Below are 11,734 nucleotides of genomic sequence, written 5' to 3' on the forward strand. Positions count from 1 at the left end.
ATATTAACACCCATTCACTCATTTGATTCAGGCAAGTCGTCTAGTACCTCATAAACATATTATTTGCACGCTAGGAACGCTAATAGCTCTCAGACACTAGCCAGAGGCTCATTATTTCCCTACGGTGGTAGTGTTTCCAGCTTTCTGTCCTTGTACGGCAAACTTTCGTTGATTTAGATGGTTATGGCTTGTCTACTCTAGAATGTCCTGATGTTCCGCTACAGAGTATCCTGTGCGTAGTTTTAGCCTTGCTTCAGGAGTTCTTAACTGCGTTCAAATGTTCTATTAACACATGCAAACCTTATCGGGAAGATGCCACATATTTCATCATCATCAGCACCACCAACATCAACCCGGTTGAAGTCGGGAAGTTTACATACACCAGCCAATACAGTGATCAGTGAAACTATGTCATGCTAAGGCCTGTGCCTTTCTCCTGACAATGCGATTCGTCGCCACATATCGTCTAGAGTGGCTCGAGCGTGTCTAACATTCTATCCCCGTCCACGAGGATGCGAGAGAGTTAGATTGCAGTATTCCTGTTATTGACACTCACCTTTTATTTGATTATATATCCGAGGAATGATGAAAATTAATGATTGTGTGTTTGATACTGGCAGAATAAATAGTATAAAAGAGAGGCAAACTTCTTCTGTTATCTTCAGACTTTAACGTCGTCTTTTTTCTGAGTTCATCCTCATTCACCTGCATAATTCCACCAGGCTAAGGGTACCGCAAAGTGAAATGATTTAAACACTATCACACCATTCCGCGAATTCACACGGTCAGTCCGCTCCATACCCGGACTCATGAGAGAGCAATGTGAGTGCCGCTTCGTTATCTGATCTCCTATAGATTGTATTTAAAACTCGGGGTTTATCTTGTTAGGTGATAGATAAGTGTCAATTCTATGTCGAATCCCAGAACAAACATGGTTATCCACCTAATATCACAGCTCCGTCACATTATTAATTAGTGAAAACGAGTGAGATTTTTCGGCCTTCCTCCAGACAGAGCTCGGTGTAAATATATCGACACTTAACCTGAAGGATAGCAGCCACGGATCAGGTCAAGGAGCACTCCAGTGACCGTCCAGCTAGCACTGCTCTCTTATCAGACTATGCCGCCATTGTAACCCACAAATCATTTATCTAGACTCGAGAGGTTTAACGTCAAGTGCTTCAAGTCTGGTATGAGCACGCGCGCGACTCACCAATATGTAACTTCCTTTGTGAGAGCAATGTTCCTTCGTTTGGTTCTCTATGATGCGCACAACTTTTTAGCCCACAAACTATTATAGAGGGAAATATTGTGCTTGGGTTCATAATAATGCTGTGTTTGGCCCATCAGAATTTTGGGAAGAGCACCCCATCATTTATGTTTGCGGGAAGCGCAAAAGACAATAGGTTTAGTCAGCCTTGCAACTGTCCCGAGAGCCACCATTTTCCAACCGTGAAGCTGGAAACTCGCATGATCTTGAGAGGTGGTTCTGTCTTTATGGCTCCAACGCATTACATATGTTTTGTCGCGGTGCCTGCGGATGTTTGATTGCCATCTTGGATTCTGTGGTACTGGAGGCAAAGGCTTCATGCGCAACACATACACGTATTGGCATCATGACATGCCCTCGGCCAGGCCAGGCAAGAAATATGTGGGTGTGAATATATATGGGACAAGAAGAAAAACATCCTCAAGACAATCGAGTCAGGAAGTATAATAGGCAGCCCCCCCGCCTTTAAGAGCGTCGCAAACCCCCAACAATGCGATTGGATCTTCCAAGATGCTGGCCACCCCCGGCATGGGCGACAATAGACCCCAAGTTACAGGTTTCTTCAAGAAGTCTTTTCCGCGCATAGTGGGCAAAATAGTGCAGACACCCACCAACATTAAAGGAACAACAAAAGTATGCGAGATAATGTGAGAGTAGGCAAACATCCAACAAAGACCCTGACACTCAACTCCCATCCAGAAAATCCTGTGGGAGAAACTGAAAAGGACCGTCCGTGACGAGCAAGATGATAGAGGGTCCTTACAAACTGACTACAGTTACACGCCAGCTACCTGTCTGTAGCGAATAGGGCCCAAAATTCACCCTAACTTAATTGTCGGAAGCTCTGTAGGAGAGGGCTACCTGAAACACTTTTGACCCAACGTATAAACAATATTAAGAGCAATGCTAACCACATAACATAACATTGAGTATGTATAAGTAAACCTTCTGAAGGCCCACTGGGAATGTGAGGGAAAGAAATAAAAAGCGGTTGAAAATAAATAATTTCTCTCTAAACATATTATTCTGACATTTCCACATTCTTAAAATAAAGTGGTGATACTCTAATGACCCTAAGACAGGTAATGTTTTACTAGGATTAGATGTCAGGAATTTGTGGAAAAACTGAGTTTAAAATGTTTTGGCTAGAGGTTGTATCGTAAACTTCCCCAGACTTCAACCGTATGTTGATGTTGTGTGTGGTTGCTGATGATGATGAATAATAGAGTGGCATTCGACCGATTAACAGGTTGCAAATGGTTAATAGACATTTGATTAGACACCACTTATTCTGTATTCATTTCAGTAGGCCTACATTAAACAGTTGTTCTCTTACTTCGCTCTTTGTGTGGTTGCTTCCTTATTATTATAACCGATCAAATGATGAATGGCCTGTTTTGTTATGGGATTTGGGATCATCATCGTTATTTTTTTCTCTTCTTCTTCCAGTTGGTTGAGCGGCGGACAGTTCCGAGTCCTCAAAGTTTCCCCGGGCGCTCATCAAAAGCTCAGAATGGGTTAAGTCAGAAAGTTCCCTTGGGCTTTATCAAAGGTCTAGAAGGGTAAGTCAAATGTTCCCCTGGGGCTTTATCAAAGCTCTGAGTGAATGGGTTAAGTCATGATTCCCCTCGGGCTTTATCAAGCTCTAAGAATGGGATTAATGTCAAAGTTCCCGGGCTTTATGCAAAGCGCTAGAATGGGGTAAGTCAAAGTTCCCGCTGGGCTTCATCAACAAGCTCTAGAATTGGTTTAAATCAAAAGGTTCCCCGGGGCTTCCATCAAAAGCTCATAGAAGGGTTAAGAATCAAAGTTACCGTGTGCTTCATCAAAGCTCTTAGAAATGGGTAATTCGAATGTTCCCTGTGCTTCATTCAAAGCTCTAGAATGGTAAATCCAAACCCCTGTGGGCGTTTTATCAAGCTCTAGAATGCGGATAGGTTCATCTCCTTCTCTCTCCTCTCTCTCCCCCTCTCTCTCTCTCTCGCTTGTCTCTCTCTCTCTCTCTCCCCCCCCTCCTCTCTCTCTCTCCTCTCTCTCCTCTTCTCTCTCTCTCTCTCTCTCTCTGTCCTCTCTCCTCTCTCTTCCCCCTCTCTCTCTGTCTCCTCTCCCCTCTCTCTCTCTGTCGTTCTCTCCTCTCTCTTGACCCCCCTTAACTCTAATCCTCCCCTCTCTCTTGTCTCCCACTCTCCTTCTCTCATGGTACCGTCAATGGTGAGCATTCCATTCTAATTTAAGAGTAGACATTCACACTCGCAAAAGTGTCCCAAATAATAAAGACATTTACAAATGTTCATATTATGTTATATTACAGTGTATAGTGACAATGTGCAAATAGTTAGTTTACTCCAAAAAGGGTGGGAAAATCTACATAAATATAGGTTTGTATTATACAATGGTGTTTGTTCTTCACTGGGTTGCCCGTCTCTCTCCCCTCTCTCTCTCAACAACATAGGCACAAAAGTTTACGTCCTAACAGGAAACACGACTAGGCCCAGAGTTAGTCTCTACCAGAACAAACCACTAGGGTCCAGAGTTTGGTCTTCTAACCAGGAACACCACTAGGCCAGAGTTAAGTCTGTACGAGGAACAACCATAGGTCCAGAGTTAGTCTCTGACGTAGGAAAGACACTAGGTTCCAGAGTTAGTCTCTGAACAGGACAACACTAGGTCCACAGGTTAGTCTCTGAACAGACATTAACAACAAGGCGTCAGAGTTTAGTCTCGTAACCAGGAAAACTAACAAGGTGCAGAGTTGGTCTCTTAACCAGGAAACAAACTAGGTCCAGAGTTTAGTCTCTGACCTGAAACCCACTAGGGCCCAGAGTGTAGTCTCTGACCTAGGAACAACACTAGGTCCAGAGTAGTCTTACACCGGAACAAACTAAGGTCCCAGATTAGGTCCTCTGACCAGGAACAACACTAGGTCCAGAGTGTTTACACCACGAGTGTACTCTCGGAAAACGCAGAAGAGCAGAACCAACCACTAGGACCAGAGTTGGTCTTCTGACCAGGAACCACACTAGCGTTTCAAGAGTTAGTCTCTTGACCAGGAACACACCTAGGCCCAGAGTTAAGTCTCTGGGACAAACCTAGTCAGATGAGCAACAGGAAACAGGCCAGAGTTAGTCTCTAACAGTAACAACTAGGTTCCAGAGTTAGTCTCTAACCAGGAACAACCTAGGTCCAGAAGTTAGTCTCTGACTAGGAACAACACAGGCCAGAGTTAGTCTCTGAACCAGGAACAACACTAGGTCCAAGTTAGTCTCTGACCCAGGAACAAACCTAAGTCTCAGAGTTAGTCTCCTGACCGGACAACACTAGGTTCAGAGTTAGCTTCAACCAGGAACAACACTAGTCCATGGTTTGAGTATAGGCAGTCCCATGACAGAAAAACTCATTAGTTTTCTCTGACCAGTAACAACACTAGTCCAAGAGTTAGTCTCTGGACCCAGTAACAACACTAGGCTCAGAGTTGTTCTCTGAAGGCAACAGGTCCGATTTGGGGGCCGAACAACACTAAGTTCCGAGTTAGTCTCTAGCCAGAACAACACTAGGTCCGAGTTGGTTCTCTGACCAGAGAACAACACTAGGCCCAGAGTTTAGTTCTCTAACCAGGAACAACACTAGTCCAGAGTTTAGTCCTAACCAGGAACAACACTAGCCAGAGTTAGTCTCTGGACCAGTAACAACACTAGGTTCCAGAGTTTAGATCTTGACCAGGAGGGAAAACACTAGGTCGAAGTTAGTCTCTAACACGGCAACAGGAAATAGGCCCAGAGTTAGTCTCTGACCAGGAACAAACCACTAGGTCAGAGTTCGGTCCTCTGACCAGGAAACACTAGGTCCAGAGTTAGCTCTGAACAGGAACCAGACACTAGGCCCAGAAGTTTAGTCCTCTAACCAGGAACAACACTAGGCCCAGAGTTAGTCTCTACAGGAACACGTTACGTAGTCCCAGAGTGTGTCGCACTCTGCAGGACCAACACTAGAGGCAGGAGTAGGTCTCTAACCTAGTAACAACATTAGGTCCCAGAGTTGTTCTCTGACCAGGAACAACCACTAGGTCCAGAGTTAGTCTCTAACCAGGAACAACACTAGGTCCAGCAGTTATCTTTTAACCAGGAACAACACTAGGTCCAGAGTTAGTCTCTGAACAGGAACAACACTAGGCCAGAGTTAGTCCTCTAGAAAACAACATCTAGGTCCAGAGTTGTCTCTGACAGGAACAACACTAGGCTTCCAGAGTTAGTCTCTGACCAGGAACAACACCTAGGTCCAGAGTTAGCTCGTACTGACCAGTAACAACACTAGGCCAGAGTTAGTCTCGACAGGAACAACACCAATCCAGGAGTTAGTCTCTGATCAGAAACACACACTGGCCCGAAGTTAATCTCTAACCAAAACAGGACTACCAAGCTTAGTTTCTAACCAGGAACAACACTAGGTCCAGGTAGTCTCTACCAGGAACAACACTAGGCCCGAGTTAGTTACAGACAACACACCCAGATTACTCAAGCCTAGCCGATGAGTAACAATAGGTCCTAAGTACCTGACAGGGCAACACTAGGCCAGAGTTAGTCTCGAACACCAGAAGACAACACTAGCTAGAGTTTAGTCTACCTACCAGGAACAGACTAGGGTACCAGAGTTAGTCTTCTAAACCAGGAACAACACTAGGCCAGAGTCAGTCTCTAACAGGCAAACACGAAGGTCCAGAGTTAGTCTCTAACCAAGCGAACAACACTAGTGCCAGAGTCTAGTCTAGACCAGGTACACACACTAGGTCCAGAGTTAGTCTCTAACCAGGAACAACACGTAGTGTCCCAGAGTTAGTCTCTGACCAGGAACAACACTTAGGTCCGGAGTTGCTCTCTAACCAGGAACAACCACTAGGCCCAGAGTTAGTCTCACTGAACCAGGAACAACACTAGGTCCAGAGTTAGTCTCTGACCAGTAACAACACTAGGTCCAGAGTTAGTCCTCAACCAGGAACAAACACTAGCCCAGAGGTTAGTCTCTAACCAGGAACAACACACTAGGCCCAGAGTTGAGTCTCTGACCAGGCAACAACACTAGTCCAGAGTGGTCTCTAACCAGGAACAACACTAGGCCCAGAGGTTAGTCTCTAACCAGGAACAACACTAGGTCCAGAGTTGCAGTCTCTGACCAGAATAGGACTAGTCCAGAGTTATCTCTAACCAGGAACAACACTAGGCCCAGAGTTAGTCTCAACCAGGAACAAACACAAGGTCCAGAGTTGTCTCTAACCCAGGAACAACACAAGTCCAGAGTTGGTCTCTAACACAGGAACAACACTAGTCCAGAGTTAGTCCTGACCTAGAACAACACTAGGCCCAGAGTTAGTCTCTGACCAAGGAACAAACACATAGGTCCAGAGTTAGTCTCTAACCAGGAACAGGACTAGGTCCAGAGTTAGTCTCTGACCAGAACAACACTAGGCCAGAGTTAGTCTCTGACCAGTAACAACACTAGGTCCAGAGTTAGTCTCTAACCAGGAAACAACACTAGGCCCAGATTAGTCTCTAAGAAACAACACTAGGCCCAGAGTTGGTCTCTGACCAGGAAACAACACTAGTTCAGAGTTAGTTCTGACCAGGAACAACACTAGCCCAGAATTAGTCTCTGACCGGGAACAACACTAGTCCAGAAGTTAGTCTCTAACCAGGAACAACACTAGGTCCAGAGTTAGTCTTCTGACCAGTAACAACACTAGGTCCAGAGTTAGTCTCTGACCAGGAACAACACTAGTCCAGAGTTAGTCTCTGACCAGTAACAAACACTAGGTCCAGAGTTAGTCTCTGACCAGGAACAACATAGCCCAGAGTTAGTCTCTGAACCAGGAAACAACATAGGCCCAGATTAGTCTCTGACCGGGGAACAACACTAGGTCCAGAGTTAGTCTCTAACCAGGAACAACACTAGTCCAGAGTTAGTCTCCTGACCAGTAAACAACACTAGGCCCAGAGTTGTCTCGAACCAGGAACAACACTAGGTCAGAGTTATTCTCTGACCAGTAACAACACTAGGTCCAGAGTTAGCTCTGAACCAGTAAACAAAACTAGGTCCAAGTTAGTCTCTGACCAGGAACAACACTAGTCCAGAGTTAGTCCTCTGACCAGTAACAACACTAGGTCCAGATTGTCATCCTGACCAGGAACAACACTAGGCCAGAGTTAGTCTCTAACCAACAACACTAGGCCAGAGTTAGTCTCACCAGGAAACAACACTACCAGAGTTGTCTCTGACCAGAACAACACTAGGTCGAAGTAGTCCTCTAACCAGGAACAACACTAGCCAGAGTTAGTCTCTACAGACTCGCTACCCGAAGTTAATTCTGACATGAACACACTAGGTCCAGAGTGGTCTCTGCCGAAACAAAACACTAGGCCCAGAGTTAGTCTCTAACCAGGAACAACCACTAGGCGCCAGATTAGTCTCTACCAGGAACAACACTAGCCCAGAGTTAGTCTCTAACCAGGAACAGGAACTAGGTCCAGAGTTAGTCTCTGACCAGGAACAACACTAGGCCTAAGTTGGTCTCTAACCAGGAACAACACTAGGTCCAGAGTTGGTCTCCGACCAGGAACAGACTAGGTCCAGAGTTAGTCTCTGCAGACCAGGAAACAACACTTAGGCCCAGAGTTGGTCTCTGACCAGAGAACAACACTAGGCCCAGATTGGTCTCTGACCAGGAACAACACTAGCCAGAGTGTCAAAGAAACAGGTCCAGAGTAGTCTCTAACCCAGAACAACACTAGGCCCAGAGTTCGGTCCCTCTAACCAGGAAACAACACTAGGTCCAGAGTTAGTCTCTAACCAGGAACAGATCTAGTCCATAATCTGAGACTTTTTGAAAATCAATAAGGGAACAACTTTTTGAAAATCAAGGACCATTCCACTTCTGTTTGTGGGACCTCTCCTCCTATAAGGCGACATCAGTACATTTTATAATAAGATTCATATCTGTCTCCGCATTGGCGCAGCGGTCTAAGGCATTGGCATCTCATCTAGAGGCGTCATACAGACCCTGGTTCGATTCCCCAGGCTGTATCACCAATTGGGCCCAACGTCGTCCGGGTTTGGTTTGGCCGGCGTAGGCCGTCATTGTAAATAAGAATGTTCATAACTGACTTCCCTAGTATAATATAAAGTTGAATAAAGGTTGAATAAAGGTTAAATAAAGATTGAATACAAGGTTGATAAAGTTAATAAGGATAAAAATTAAAGGTTGAATAAAGGTTGGTTCATAACTTGACTTGCCTAGTTAAATAAAGGGTTAAAATAAATGATCTGAGATGTATTTCGGTAAATAGCATCAAGAAGCAGAACACATCTAAGGCAGTGGATACAGGATAGTATCAGGCCTACTGCTCACGTAAACCATGACAACTACACGACGAAAGAGAGTAATAGCGCCATCTGGTGGCCGTGGCAGTCACGACACCCTGGACCAGTCGCGTACATCACAGTGTCTGCTCTGAAATGGCTCCGTGTCCCCTGTGTTGTACACTTACTCTTGTAACCAGAGCCCTGGTGTCTTCAGGGGATAGCGGGGGTGAGATGATCTGAAACATGTCACTTGGGAGTCGTGAGTGAGTTGACGCCACGCTGTTGCGCCCTCCCATTCACACACACACACACACACCACCCACACACACACACACACCACACACCACCAGTGGGAGGATGCGACAGATGGGCAGTGAAATGTAAGAACAGCTAGATTCCTCCACCATTTCAATCCGATCTGGCCTGCCCTACTACATCACATGCTACACTAACCTCATCTCTTGTGGGGGGGGGAATCTGATGGATTTAATACATCTACTGGGGAGGTTGGAAACTGATGGGGTTGCTTGGCTATAGCCTCGGTGTTCTCTCAAATGGGACACTATTTTCCCTATTATAGTGCACTAACTTTATACCAGGGCCCTGGTCAAAGTAGTCACTATGTAAGGATGAGATAAGTATTTTACTACATTTATTATTTTATGAATATGTGTTTCTCTTATACCATAACTGTGTATACTTTATTGTTTATTGACCCTTAATCACGCAACTGAAATTCACAGACTAGTGAAAGTGAAACCATAATTGTATCTGTTTTTGATCCCTCTACTGGTCTGCCCTGCAGATCTTTGCCATCTTTTGCATTCTCAACATGGGGAGTTACTCCCGGGATTTCAAGATGGAGTGTGGAGTGTAAAAACAGGACCGAGAGCGACCTGAGTATAGAAGGTGGAATTCGAGATATCCTTTTCAGGTCAGTCCAAGCTCTCTGAGTTTAGGTGTTGACTAGCATTAATGTGTCTATGTTCTACGTCCATAATGGCACCCTGTTCCCCATAAGACCTGTTCCAAAGTAGTGGCACTATGTAGGGAATGCGGTGCCACAGTCCTACACGACCCGTCCAAAGTAGTGCACTATGTAGGGAATAGGGTGCCACATCCTACCGACTCTGGTCCAAAGTAGATCACTATGTAGGTAAATAGGGTGCACAGTCCTACCGACTCTCTGGTCCAAAGTAGTGCACTATGTAGGGAATAGGGCCACAGTCCCTACCGACTCTTGGTCCAAATAGGAATGACTAGTAGGGAAGTAGGGCTGCCACATGCTCCTACCGGACCCTGGTCCAAAGTAGTGCACTATGTAGGAATTAGGGTTGCCACATCCTACCGACCCTGTCCAAAGTAGTGCACTATGTAGTGAATAGGGTGCCATTTAAGACACAGCCTGTGTTTTGCTGCTAATGTGACAAGGACTGGCTTGTCTGCTTACCGTTCAAGATTGTGTTAGCCCCACTGATCTAAAGCATAGGCAGTAGTCAGGATAATCTACATGCAAAGCCCTTGGATACTCTCAGTGAGTGTTTTCACCAAACTACCTTCACTGTAACGTATGTCAGAATGTCATGATTAGAACAGAATGTCATGACTAGCAGCAAGTGTGCGAGCACAATAAGATCTATAGAGAATACAGCAATGGCAGATTACTGATGTCTAGTATCGATAAGCTCCAAGCAACAATTGTAAGCAGAATAGGATTCATGATACAGAATGTCAGAATGTCATGACTGATACAGAAAATGACTCAGAACTGTCCCGCGGTGAGTGGACCCGGCCAGCATAAAGCCTTACTGTCTATAGAATGTAACCATGATAACAGATAGTCGCTTCATGAATGTGCCATTCCGACACACAGAATGTGCGAGGTATAGTTGTCATGATACAGAATGTCATGATACGAATGTTGTCAGAATGTCATGATACAGAATGTCAGAATGTCATGATACAGAATGTCAGAATGGTATGATACAGAATGTCAGAATGTCATGATACAGAATGTGAGAATGTCATGATATAGAATGTCAGAATGTCATGATACAGAATGTCAGAATGTCATGATACAGAATGTCAGAATGGCATGATACATAATGTCAGAATGGCATGATACAGAATGTCAGAATGGCATGATATAGAATGTCAGAATGTCATGATACAGAATGTCAGAATGTCATGATACAGAATGTCAGAATGGCATGATACAGAATGTCAGAATGGCATGATACAGAATGTCAGAATGGCATGATATAGAATGTCAGAATGGCATGATACAGAATGTCATGATACTGAATGTCAGAATGGACGCACTTTGTGACAGCTGCTGAAAATGGGCTTTGGTGAACTTAGTGTGCTGCTGCTCGGCCATGGAAACCCATTTCATGAATCTCCCGATGAACAATTATTGTGCTGACGTTGCTTCCAGAGACAATTTGGAACTCGGTAGTGAGTGGAGGACAGACGTTTTTTACGCGCTACATGCTACCAACTGACCGATAGGAAAGGTTGCATCCTATGACGGACGCCACGTTGAAAGTCACTGAGCTCTTCAAACTACTGCCAATGTTTGTCTATGGAGATTGCATGGCGGTGTGCTCGATTTTATACATCTGTCAGCAACGGGTGTGACTGAAATAGCCAAATCCACTAATTTGAAGAGGTGTCCACATACTTTTGGTCAAGTAGTGTATATGTGTTTGATAGATTGATTGAGAATCGCCTGCTCCTCTGTCTCCATCTTCAGGCTTCACCAAGTATACTTTGACGCCCCAACCTGTAAAGGGGGTCCCCCCGAGCGTCTCTTCCTGGTTGGTAACTACTCATCCTCGGCTGAGTTCTTCGTCACCATCGGTGTGTTTGCCTTCCTCTACTCCATGGCTGCCCTCAGCGTCTACGTCTTCGCCCTGGAGAAGTACCGGGAGAACAAGCCTGTTGGGTAAGTAGGAAAACCTGCAAAATCGGCAGTGTATCAAATACTTGTTCTCCCCACTGTATATATTATATTTTACCCTTCAACTGGTAAACAATTGCCAACATCACACACACACACATCCAACCCCCCCCCCCCAGCCCCCCCACTTACGATGAGTGGTCCCTGTTATA

General features: G+C 45.2%; 1 pseudogene; it reads left to right on the top strand.

Moving 5' to 3' along the window:
- The first annotated feature begins 1,780 nt into the window (after positions 1-1,780).
- LOC112076531 (synaptophysin-like) overlaps positions 1,781-11,734 on the top strand; it is a 26,685-nt pseudogene continuing 16,731 nt past the window's right edge.

The sequence above is a fragment of the Salvelinus sp. IW2-2015 genome, unplaced genomic scaffold, assembly GCF_002910315.2.
Source record: "Salvelinus sp. IW2-2015 unplaced genomic scaffold, ASM291031v2 Un_scaffold3815, whole genome shotgun sequence".
Taxonomy (NCBI): Eukaryota; Metazoa; Chordata; class Actinopteri; order Salmoniformes; family Salmonidae; genus Salvelinus; species Salvelinus sp. IW2-2015.